The sequence below is a fragment of the Marmota monax genome, unplaced genomic scaffold, assembly GCF_021218885.2.
Source record: "Marmota monax isolate L192 unplaced genomic scaffold, Marmota_monax_Labrador192_F-V1.1 WCK01_AAM20220418_F8-fsc00139, whole genome shotgun sequence".
Taxonomy (NCBI): domain Eukaryota; kingdom Metazoa; phylum Chordata; class Mammalia; order Rodentia; family Sciuridae; genus Marmota; species Marmota monax.
In genome coordinates this window covers 4,496,484-4,509,506 of record NW_026695226.1, presented here as the reverse complement: position 1 = coordinate 4,509,506, position 13,023 = coordinate 4,496,484, and the positions used below count along the sequence as shown (strand labels likewise).

General features: G+C 35.8%; 1 non-coding gene across 1 annotated transcript; it reads right to left on the bottom strand.

Moving 5' to 3' along the window:
- Positions 1-2,129: 2,129 nt before the first annotated feature.
- LOC124086904 (U6 spliceosomal RNA) lies at positions 2,130-2,236 on the bottom strand. Its single transcript, XR_006849958.1, has one exon. It is a non-coding gene; the product is annotated as a U6 spliceosomal RNA (small nuclear RNA).
- Positions 2,237-13,023: the final 10,787 nt, after the last annotated feature.

Below are 13,023 nucleotides of genomic sequence, written 5' to 3'. Positions count from 1 at the left end.
TATGATGTATACTATGCCATTTCTCTACCCTAGAGGATGTTTGGAAGTCTTTTAAGAGGAAGACAGTAAATATGCTGGCAAAAATGGTAGTCAGCCTTTCATGCTACAGAGCTGCCAGAAAACTGACTTAGACATATCCAACAGCTCAGAAAAGAGCCAGCCAGATCTTTGGCAATTTGTAAATCCAGATCAGCTAGCTCTTCTTATTCCATCTCAGATGACATATTCTGGAGCCCCCAGGGACAAGTAGAAAAGCCTGTCACATTTAACCCAGTTAATCCTTCAAGGCATTGCATAAATGCCATAGCTGTAAAATCAAAGGAGATACAAGCTCTCCCTCTCTTTTGGAGGGCACCCCAGTCCCTCTTCCCATAACTGCCTGGGACCCACTTCAGTGCTGCCTTCTCTGAGGCTGCTCTGAACCTGGGATGTATTTTGGTTCCCATCTCCAATGTTAAGGATTTGGACAATCTAATGAACTATAGAAGTACCAATAGTCCAGTTACATTGGAACAGGATCCTATTGCCTTAATCCAAAATTTGAACATATTAAATGGCAATTTGGGACTCTAAAGTCAGTTGGTAGAGAAGTATTTATCTTCTGTTTTATGTGATGATGAGAAGGGGATTTTAGAAAAAAAAATATATTCAACATTATTATTTCATATTTAAACAAACACCACCAAAACATCATCATTTTTTGAAATGGAAACTGTAGAAAATAAAACCCAATAAAATCCTCTTGTTTGGAAAGGATTTTTAAAATTATTTATCTTCTTTATTAGAGAGATTCTCTCTAAAGGAGATGGATACTTCTCCCAAGTGACAGAACACTTTCATGAAGATGGCCAGGGGAAAGATTTTGATGGTTTTGAAAGAGAATAGTCATTAGCAAGCTAACAAAGGTTCACTATTCTAATTATTTTGTCTGTTAAACTAGGTGGCTGGGCCTTTCTATCAACGTTCTTCTATCTTCTTCTTCTTCTTAATTCCTTTTTTAAAAAATATAGTGCTGGGATTTGAACCCAAGGTACTGCATATGATAAACACATGATTTCCACTGAGCTACATCTCCAGCCCCACTCCCAAAATTTTAATTTTCAGTCCATAAAATACATAAAGTCCCCAAACTGCATCTAAGCCCAGACCGGTTAGTTAAAAGTGACAACTTCTTATTCTGAGCACTCCTACCCTCCACTTAATCCCAGCAAACTCAAAACTTTGAAATATAATATTTACATCACTCTGTAATAATAATGCTATCTGATACAAAACTTTCACTTTTAAAGTGTTACTCAGGAACTTTAGATGAGCAGTTCTACTTTTATAATAAAGTAAATTGATACACCATATCAAGTTGTTCTGGAAAAAAAAAAAAAAAAAAGATCATACCCTTCTCAAAAGAGAGCAATCTCCTGATTTTGTACCAGCAGGCTTTGGCTCAAATTTGTCATTTGAACCTGACTGCTCTTAAGTGAGTGATTTCTTGATTGATTTTTGTACACTTTCAACAGTGATCCTCAGTGTTCAGTTTATTCCCTGAAATGTCACTGTAACCTCTGTTATGGGGTCGAGGGGGGGTGGGGTCTACTAGAAAAAGGTAATCTAGAAAATAGGATTCTGTTAGCCTGAAGGAGTTAATGTAATACTAGAGAGGAGAAATTTAATTGCCTTTTGTTCAGAGTGTTTTAAATTCTTAAACTTTCTTCAAATTGTAGCCACCTGCCAATAAATAAAGCAAAATAACTATAGATTAGACAACCTGCATAATGGAGATTTATCATATTCTCAAGTAAGATTTATGTCTTAGGATATGTATTCAAAATTAAGTATGAAAGGGTTTAGGAAAGTGTAAAAAATGGTAGCTAGACCTAAAAGCACTTTACATTGCATTGACTTTTTTTTAGCACAGTATATTTATTTTTTGTATTTGACAACAAAATAAGTGAACAGCCCTTATTTGATTGTTTAGAAACAAATGGAAACTGTATTCTTTCTTCTTGAACATTCTTGACAGAGTGTGAAACAGTCTTGTAGAGAATAAATTATTTTTTTCTAGCATTTCCAAAATGTAGAGATAAATAGAATTTAGACTGCTCTGTAATCACTAAAATACTTTTAATATTTTTTCAAATATGGAATGCTTTACAAATTTGCATATCATCCTTGCACAGGAGCCATGCTAATCATCTCTGTATCATTTCAGTTTTAGTGTATGTATTGCTGAAGTGAGCACTTGAATATATTTTGAACTATACTGTTTCCATTAAAATCTGAAACTACACAACTGGAATAATATGGAGTAGAATGCTTAAAAACATATGCAGCAGAATGTTAAGCACACAGTTAAGAGCTCTTGATGACAGACACACACACCTCTTTCTCCAAATCAGGCACTTCAAGGTACTCTCCCTTTTAAAGTCCTTCACACAAAAAGAGATGTTACCACATACTGCTGTATGTCCAAATATCTAGCCATTTCCCACTTTGACTGACATATTAAATAAATAAGAAACGAACATGACATTAAAAACAAGAGCTTCTCTAGCTGCCTCCAGGAGTCCAGACAGACCAGCCTTTCTGAGAATCCAGAATCATCCTAATGCAATTTACAAACAATCTTCCTGGGAAAAGATGAATTGAAGTTCGTTCGTGTTGAGTAGTCTGAGAGAAAAGGCAGCAGAATAACACACCATCATGCTTATAATACCTTCATTTTTTCTTTTTCATTCTTCTCTGGCATTGTGGCAAAAACTGGTGAGTGTGTTTGTTAAATATTTTGCAGATTTTAAATGCACCATAAGTGCTCTCAGCAAATCCACCATGATATTCTAAGCTGAAGTAGGGGTCTTGTCCTTAGTTGTACCTTATACTGCAGATATTTTTCTCTAGGTAGCCCATTCCTTCAAAGTCCCTGAAAAATAGGACAGACTTCATGAGGAGTATATTTAAAAATAGTATCAGAGATCTGCAAAGATATAAAAGTTTTGTCAAAAGAATAAATTGGAAAAGTTTTTTAGAAAGATCATTGATAAGGAAAATATAGTATGGAAAGTACTAATAACAAGAAAAGGGCTAAGCCTCAGAGGTTCTTAAACTATTTTGAGCAGTCAGGGAAAATCTGTGGACCACCCTTCTCAGCAAATACTTTTAGATACAGGCTTTTCCCCATTATGTTCAAAGAACCTCTCTCCCCCAGGTTTAGAGCACTCCTGGCTCTGGTAAAAAGAGTGGATTAAGTTTATCTTGAGCACTCTGTATGCCTTCTTTTTTCCATACACACCACCCATCACCTCTCCTTTCCAAGGTTCTAGGGTTCATCAAGCCCTCTGTTTTGATGTCCTGTCCAAGTTTATTATCTCTGAACAACATCCAATCTTATAGCCTTTTCCATCTTTTCTCACCAATCCCCATATCCCCAATTTCAGGTCTTAATCTTCTTTCAGGTTTTATTTTAGTAGATTAGAAATTCTTTTTTAATATTCATTTTTTAGTAGTAGATGAACACAATACTTTTATTTTATTTCTTATGTGGTGCTAAGGATCAACCTAGCGCCTCGCACATGCTAGGCGAGCGCTCTACAGCGGAGTCACAACCCCAACCCCTAGATTAGAAATTCTTAATAGTGGAATTCATTTTCTAGCAAGCCATATCAGGTTGGGGTACAGCAGTTTTTTGAATCACCCACATCATATAATTCTCCCCCAATCACACACACACACATTGTCTGCAATTTCTCCATAGTGGGGAGTGGTAGGGAGTGGTATCCTTGGCTTCCACTCCTGGTTGCCTGGCATGTGGAGGCAGAAACAAAGCCTCTGATGAAATTGGAAATTAATAAGAAAATAATAATTAATTATAAAAATTAATAAAAATTAATAAGAAATTAGATGGTGCCTAATTAATGAATTTATATTAAAGTGTGTCCAGAGTGAATTTCTTTTTATTAAAGATAAATAAATGATTATCCTTTGAAAACAGGGTTCATTTCAAAGCTAGGTATTAGAAGTCAATACTAGGCATGGGATTTTTTAATTGTGGGCTGACCATCAATACTAGGCATGGGATTTTTAAATGTGAGCTGACCATAGCACAGAAGAAAGCTCATATCTGTTATGGGAATCAGTTGGTATCAGGAGAATTTATAAAAAAGAGAAAAAGGAGACTCTGCTTACTGACTGGGTAGTGAGGAGGGGAAAGTCTTGGTTCTTTCATACCAGTGTATATAGACACCATGTCTCTTTACAGGATGTGCACTTCTTGCGGGGGCGGGGGGTGGGGGGAGCACTACACTTACATTCTAAGAGAAGATTTTGAATTTGTGATGTCAAAAGATCAAGGACAAGATGAGCTGGCTGCTTCTGTGCACATGCATTCTTGAAAAGCCAGTTTCAAAGCATCTTTAAATGAATTCTGGAGGCTTCTCCTCAAAAGCAAATTAAGCATTTTGTTACTTAAGGAATTTATGTTTGCATATACAGGCTTAGCCAATTCTAATGCTATCCTGGAAGGAGACAGAATCTGCAAGTGCTGTATGCTGACAATGCGTCTTTTACCCTCCTCCTCCTCATCTTTCCATTCTTCAAATCATGAGCAAGGGCAATGGCTACAAGATAAAGCTGAAAGAATAGGGTGCCTCAATTTTTTAAAGTTTGTTATTTATCTAAAATACGGGAAGCTACGTGAAAGATGTTAAACTATAGAGGTGATATCAAATTCAAATTTTAAAGGAAAGTCATTTTAAATAATAAGATAACATTGCAATATTTAGTATTCCAATATTATTTTAAAGTTAAAACTCTAACTGTTAAGGTTAATTATTATTGATTGGCACTGCTGATTAATACAAGATATTTTAAAATTCTTACTTATTCTATTATTTTCCTATAATTTCTTTGATGTTTTATTTCAATTTGATTTATTATAAATAATTCATAGTTGCTATATATTTAATGTTTTGTCACCCCATAATTTTGTATGTTAAAATTCTAGCCCCCAAGGGGGTGAAATTAGGAAACAGGGCCTTTGGTAGTTATTAGATCATGAGAGCAAATAGTTCTGGAATAGGATTAGTGTCCTCTAAAAGGAGCCTAAGAGAGACCCCTGACCCTTTCCACCATGTGAGGACACTGCCAGAAGACAATGGTTTCTATGGACCATAAAATAGGTCTTCACCAGAAACCAAATCTGCTGGCACATTGATCTTGGATTCACAGCCTCCAAAATAGTGGCCTGAACAGATAAAGAAAGATATATTCTGTTTTAATTTTATCCACTTCATTCCAGAACTTCACAGTGATCCAAGTGTTAACATACTTAATAGCAGCTCTATTTGTCCTAAATCTAGATGTATTTCAGAAAATGAACACCACTTACCCAGCAATACCAACTAGCAAGATAAGATCACTTCATTCCTCTTCCAATGAGCAATGAATTAGAATGGAAGAAGTGGGTTGGACTTTCTGTGCTCTGTTTAAAATTTTGCCTTTTTTTCTTTAAATGTTAGTGGGAGGGAATCCAAGAATACAGTGTGATGTGTGGCAAGGTGGTGCACACCTATAACCCCAGAGACTGGGGAGGTTGAGTCAGGAGAGTCACAAGTTCAAGGCCAGCCTTAGCAACATAGGCTCTAAGCAATTTAGTGAAACTCTGTCTTAAAACAGAAATAAATAAATAGGCAAGGGATGTGGTTCAGTGGTAAGTCACCTCTGGGTTCAATCCCCAGTAAAAAAATAAATAAATAAATAAAGAATACAATGTGACTCAAGAAAACCCTGAGGGGTGGGATTAGAAGAATGATCTAGAAGGGGGAAAGATGGGGAGGGCAGGCAATGAACCAATTTGCACTGAAATTCAAAATGAGGGAAAAGTGCCTGGAGATTTAAAGGAAATAATAGATGTGAGATAAATAATAGTGAATATTTTTCTCAAAACTACCTAAAAATCTAAGTGGGATTTATGGAAATTTAGAGTCTTTTCTCTCTCTCTCTCTCTCTCTCTCTCTCTCTCTCTCTCTATATATATATATATATATATATATATATATATATATATATATATATGTTTATTTATTTATTTATATTTATTTTTTGCTTCACATTTTTCCCGGGAATTCTGTTAAAGTTGCTATTTATTTAGGATTCAAATGAGTTTAATAAAAGTTCTTAGAGTAGGATTTTTGGAGTGAGAGTTTGAAGAATTGATGAAAATTTTGTGTAACATCTGTGTAGAGGAGAAAAATGGAAACATGGTTACAACTGTGTTTTTATTATTGTCAAACCAGAAGAGCCCTTACCTGAACATCTGATAAAAGAACTTACATCACAGTTGCTGGACTATAATTTTCAAAAAAGTATGTAACACAATGAGTTTGCCTCTTGGTGAGTGCAAAGCCAGTAAGTGCAACTAGGAAATAAAATAGTGGAGGGAGTTTATTTTAGCAAGTGAGGAGAGAACGGGGGATAGTTTTCAAAGCAGTGTTCCTGTGAGCAAAGAAAGAGAGGGGCTTTTTGAGGAAATTTATATATTCATATAGGAAAAACTCATCATCACATGTAACCGTGGGGATATCCCTGAGCATGCCCAGTTGAGGTCATAAATCACATGTAAAAAAAAATGGCAGACACCAATGCTTCTGGGTGGAGCATTTAGTATTATTTGTCAGAAGTGTTTTATTTTCTTTTTTCCACATTTCTACTGGTGTATTGTAGTTGTACATACTGATGGGATTTTTGGTTACACATTTATATAAGCACACAATATAACAATTATAATTTGACCAGTATCACATCCTGAGAATTTAGTATTATAAAAAGCATAGTAAACTTAAAGTCACCTTAAAAAAAAAAATGAGTGACTTGGTGGTTTTGTTTGGTTCCTTGTAAGTCTCTCCAAAGGGCCGCCATTAAAATGAAAAATAAAACAAAGCAAAAAAAAAAAAAAAAAAAAAAACCCATAAAAATCCAACTTTCAAGGCATATTGCCCCTCCAGTCCTGTAAAGTATAAGAGCCTGCCCCTAAAAATGCAGGCCTGGCAGCTAACAGGTATACTTATGGCTCTTATAAAATATAAAATTAAGACATATTAAATAGTCTCTTTAACTCATTAATTAATAAGGAAACTAGTAATATATAAAAACAGTTACTTGGCAGAGGTTTTGTCAGTTTTTGTCTTTCCAAAAGATTGATTTCAGTTGAGAGACACAGAAAACCATAAAAAGTTTATTTAGTGAAATGAAAGTAACACTCTGAGGTATGTAGAGCAGTCCTTGAAACTGGCTTGGGGTATCATAAGAGGAGAGGTTTTATGTCTGGTTTGGGAACCTCCCTTCTCATGTAGTATGCATTTGGGGCAGTCACTGCAGTTTCCCACCATGGCTTAGTATACCTGTGCCAATTTCACCATCTTGGAAATTTTTCTAGCATATATTATATCCATTTTCTCCATATTGACAATGAGCTGTCTGGCCACAAGAAGTGATCCCTGGATCCCTGGGTGGTGTAATAGTCAGCTGGGGGCAGCCTAGGAACAGGGACAAAATTTCCTTTCCCAATCTCCCTTGCACATGTCTATGCAGCATTGTATTCTAACAAAACCAGTTCAAAGAAATATTTAAATAACAGATATAAAATAGGCTACCAGAAATGCTGAAATGAACTTGTTAATAGATATAAATTAGCTGATATTCTATAGATCAATAAAATGTAATCTTTTGGGATTATCTTTTCTTAAAGTTAGAAATCAGTTTTAACTCTACCAGGGCTGGGATTGTAACTTAGTGGTGGAGCACTTGCCTAACATGTGTGAGGCACCAGGTTTGATCCTCAGCACCACATGAGAATAAATATGTAAAATAAAGGTATTATGCCCATGTATAATTAAAATACATATATTTTAAAAACTGTTAACTCTGCCAGACAAGATAACTTATATATATATATATATATATATATATATATATATATATATATATATATATATTTTGTAATTGTAGATGGACAGAATGCCTTTGTTTATTTTTATTTGGCACTAAGGATTGAACCCAGTGCCATGCTAAGCAAGTGCTCTGCCATTGAGCTACAGCCTCAGCTTTTACTTGCTCTTTTGTGGAAAAGAATCATCCCATTACTATAGACAAGAGACATTTCCATTGTTATTCGTTTTCTACTGTTTTCCCTATATGTTGTAAGATAGTCTAGTTAATCAAGGATAATTAAAATGTATATATATACACACACACACACACACACACACACACACATATATATATGTGCAAAGCCAGTATGTATATATATATATATATGTGTGTGTGTGTGTGTGTGTGTATATATATATATATATATATATATATATATATATGCATCAGATTCACCATTTTAGGTCAGGAGCCATTTTATCTGGAGGTTCCAAAGTTTTGATTCTGAGGCAAAGCTGCTTAACTTCCCGTAAGAAGATGTGCCTGCTATCAACCCCACCCCAGATGAAACTCCTAAGCAGCTTATGAGATTCCTCTTGGCTCTAAAGCTGCTCTGTGAGTGCTGACAGGCTGCTACTCTCCTTGGAGGGACAGCCTTGTCAGTGTGCCTCCTGTTACCAACAATACATCTCTTGCGTGACGTTCCGGTGTGTGGCGTGGTCCTTGGACTTTGCATAGACTCTGCGAGTGTCCTGTCAATATGTGCTATCAAAAACTATTTCACCATGGAGGAATGAGATGGACATCATTACCCTAAGTATGTGTATGAAAACATGAATGGTGTGACTCTACTTTGTGTAGAACCAGAGATATGAAATCTTGTGTTCTACATGTGTAATATGAATTGTAATATATTCTGCTGTCATATATAACAAATTAAAATTTAAAAAATCATTTCACTCTGGGAGAATAAGCCTTCAAAGAACATGGCATACATGTTTTAAAAATCTTATTTTTCCCAATCTCTTTAGTACCCCAAACTGAAATCAACCTTTTGTTGTCGTCTTTTCCTCTCCATAAAAACTCTAGTTTTGCTGACAATAGTGGCACATCCTATAACTCCAGTGGCTTGGGAGGCTGAGGCAGGAGGATCACAAATTCAAAGCCAGTCTCGGCAACTAAGCAAGGCCCTAAGCAACTTAGTGAGACCCTGTCTCAAAATAAAAAATAAAAAGGACTGGGGATGTAACTTGGTGGTAAAGTGCCCCTGGGTTTAATCCCCAGTACAAAAAAAAAAACACAAAACACCCCAAAACCAAACAAGAAAACCAATTCCAGTTTTTAACTTAAATAGCCCTCCAGACCACCTAAACTAGTTCAAATTCCCTCTATAATATGCTCTCAAAATACCTTGTACTTTTTATTTTCCTCAATCTGTATTTGTTTAGTAGATTTCAAAACCTTTTTTTTTTTAATATGAGTCTGTTGCAGAGGAGATGGGCCTGCAGAAACGAAGTAACTGATCCCCCAGGAAAATTTTCAAATGAGTTGTACAAAGTAGACAGGAGTTTATTAGAAAAGTAAGAAATGAAGATAACATACTCTATAGTCTCTGCACAGACTGCCTCCAGAGAGAAAGGTAAGGGTCTTACAGAGTCTTGGATTTTTAAAGGTTGGGGGGTCCTTCATTCTTGCCTTAGTTTCCTATCCCCCCCCAGCCCCAAGTGATTTATTACCTTTTGTATAGTTTTGAGTAATTTCCTCTGTGAGGGCCATGATGATCTGATCACAAGAGGAAGGTGTGACATGATCATGAAGTGATGCTTCCCTTAAGGGTTATAATTAAATATGGTTTAGGGACGTTTGGCAGAGCACTTCCCATTTTCCAGATGTTTGTCTGTTTTGATAATTCCCTGTGATTCCCTATCCTGTGACCTGTAGACTCTCTTTGATAGCTATGTCTGATGTCCTCCCTGGAGGTTACAGCCTTCATTGTCCTTTCTGCACTCACTTGTTCATGGCTGATGAGCTCCCTAACATCTCCACCCCAACACTGAGTGCTGGGGTGGAGATGTTATGACAGCAAAACTCTTGTGTATTTTATTCATAATTGGACCCTTGATGCCTAACAAAATGCATAAGCACTCAATAAATATTTTTTGAGTGAATATGTGAATTCCCTCAGTCCATCCCCTCCCTCCAGTAAGCCAAGAAGGAAGCTTACAAAAGTAGTTAGTATACTATATGATTTTTTAAAAAGACTTTTTAGCAAGACTATCTGGGCTTCAATTATAACTTCACTATTTATTAGCTATTGTATGGACATACACAAATTAATAAGAAGAAGCTAAAGAATCAGGGGTATAGCTCAGTGGTAGAGGGTATGCTTGTTATGCACAAGGCCCTAGGTTCAATCCCCAGCACTGAAAATTTTAAAAAGAAAATAAAAATAAGAGGGTTAACTCTCCTTGTTGAATATAAGGAGACCTCTCTTCCTTCTTTCTCTTAAAGCATTTACTTAAGAAAACTTCCAATTTTAAGTACTTTCCTCTTTCTTGAAAATGTATAAAGGGGCTGGGGTTGTAGCTCAATGGTAGAGCACTTGCCTAGCATGTGATTTCACTGGGTTTAATCCTCAGCATCACATAAAAATAAATATATAAAACAAAGATTTTTTTAAAGTTATAAATCTTTTGAAACCAGATCTGTCAGTTTTATGACCCAGGAATGCCTTTCTCAGGGACCTGGGGGTTATCTCTTTGAACTAGTAGCCCTACCTACTAGTTTCGGGGGGGGAAATAGGAACTAACTTTGGTAAATACCATGCTCTAAGTTTCAAAACTACCTCCTGTCATTAAGATATGATAAGCCTGGGTTTTTTTTTTTTCCTGGATCACCTCAGTTAGCTAACACTACAATACCAGGTAACATTAGGATGAGCTATGTGACAAATATTAATGTTAAGTCCTCTTACTTGAATACTAATTGCTTATCTTGAAAACATGTGAAATGTTGTTAACTGTTTGGCTATATAAAAGGATGAGATTTGTCTTTGCAAACTCTTAGTAGAGTGCCTGTGGTGGGCATCACATTGTAGCTTAGTGCTTATTCAATAACAAAACTATTTTTTCCTCTCCTATCTTTATGGAGAGGTTTTGGAGTTGATAGCAGATTTTTTTTTTTTTAATTTCCCAAGCAGTAGGTAACCTTAGGGGAGTTACTTTTAACTATAAATCTGGGCCTCAGTTCCCTAGTCTATAAAATGAGAAGCCTAATAGTCCTCTTCATAGGGTCATCATGAAGATTCCATGAGATAACACCGAAGAGCTCTTAAAAAAATGCCTGCCATAAATCAAGAGCTCAGTAAGTATTGTATTATTATCGCTTTTTAACTGATCACCACAGTGGCTTCTGGAGTTGATGCTCTGAGGCATGTCTGCATTAAAAAAACAGATAGATATAAATACAGATTTAGGCTTTGATAGGTTGAAAGAAAAATGTTGCCAGTTTCCTAACAACCGTGCTTTGCAGCGTGATGGTTAACTGTTTAGCCAGGAGTTGTGAAAAGTTCTGGACATGACATTGTTATATATTCCGTGGCTTAACTTCTATAGCTTAACTTTTAGTTATATTATTTTAAAATGCAAGGACAGAGTTCTATTTTCATTTCAAACTCATCCAATAACTCAATATTCTCCCTGGTTCCAAATTACCCCTTTTGGTTATATATGGATTCTACATTTAGCTGTTTTTGTTTCAGCTGCGTCTTCAGTATTCTAGTCTTGTGTTTTTAAAAATTCTCATTCCACTATGTTTCTTTTAATTTCTTCTCAATCTGATTTTTTAAAAATTTATTATTAAATAGAAGGCAAGGCAATTTGAAGGGGAAAACAAACAATTTTAGTGAGAATACAGTAATAATAATTTTGTGACAAATTATCCCTTTGGGTGATATGATAAATTCTAAAGCAATAAAATATGTTAGCTGCAAACATTTGCAATAAACCCAGTACCAACTGCACTGACATTATTTTAGAAGTTGTAGGTCAGTGTTAGGGCTGAGTTCAGTTAACTGAAGGCAAACCCTGAACATTACAGCTGAAATAGGGCCACATTAGAAGTGCTGTTGTGTGATCACATTTTAGTGTCTATTATGTCTTGATTAAGACTCCCTTGGATATTCCTTTTTAATGGAATTTGAGGAATTAAAAATGGCTTCACAAATCACTTTTTAATCTGGTGAAGTAAGCAGGGAATGAAAAACACCATGCTGTCATCTTCAAGTGCAAGGCAAGTTGTAAATAAAGAAAACAAATTAGAGGCTGGTTCACACCTCATCAGCTACCTAACAACCTGTTATCAGTTAATTACACACCTTTAAAATGCATGTACAAGAGAAATTATTTGGAAATCAGTTTCTCTAAAAGGGAGTGTGGCAGACAAGTACCATATCAGATGAGGTAGCATTTAACTATTTAGATGTTATAACCAACCATGAAGGTGAAAAATATTTACTCAAGAATTAATAAGCCTGAAAATGCTACCTATTAATATTCTAGCCTCAAGGGCATCCCACCAATAATTCATTCTAGGCAGATAAATATTTGTTGGGGATCTCCTGGGAAATAGAATCTCCAATATTCCTTTATGACCCATTCCAGTCTTCTCAGTCCCTTACTGGATATCCACAGGTTGTTTTTATGTGCAGAGTCCAATCCTAGGTGGTATGAAGAGAATTAGATCACAGAAGACAAAGCTATGCACCACCCTGTCAAGAAGTTTAAACTATTTCCTTTTATGTTTTTGTTCTACAATTCACCTATTTCCTCTTGTTGGGTTAAATAGAAAGCAATTGGGAGCCCTGTCTAGTGAATAGCAAATAAATTTGGGATGGAAACTGTGGAGAACTAATATGTTATCTAGTCTATACATATAGCCTCAATAAAGGATTTTGTGATGGGCTAAATGTGTCCTCCCCAAAACTTGCATTTTGACATTCTAACCCCAAATATGATGGTATTAGAGGTGGTCCCTTAGAATACGATCAGGCATGAGAGTAGAAGCCTCATGAATGTGGTTAATGCCCTTATGAAAGAGATACCTCCA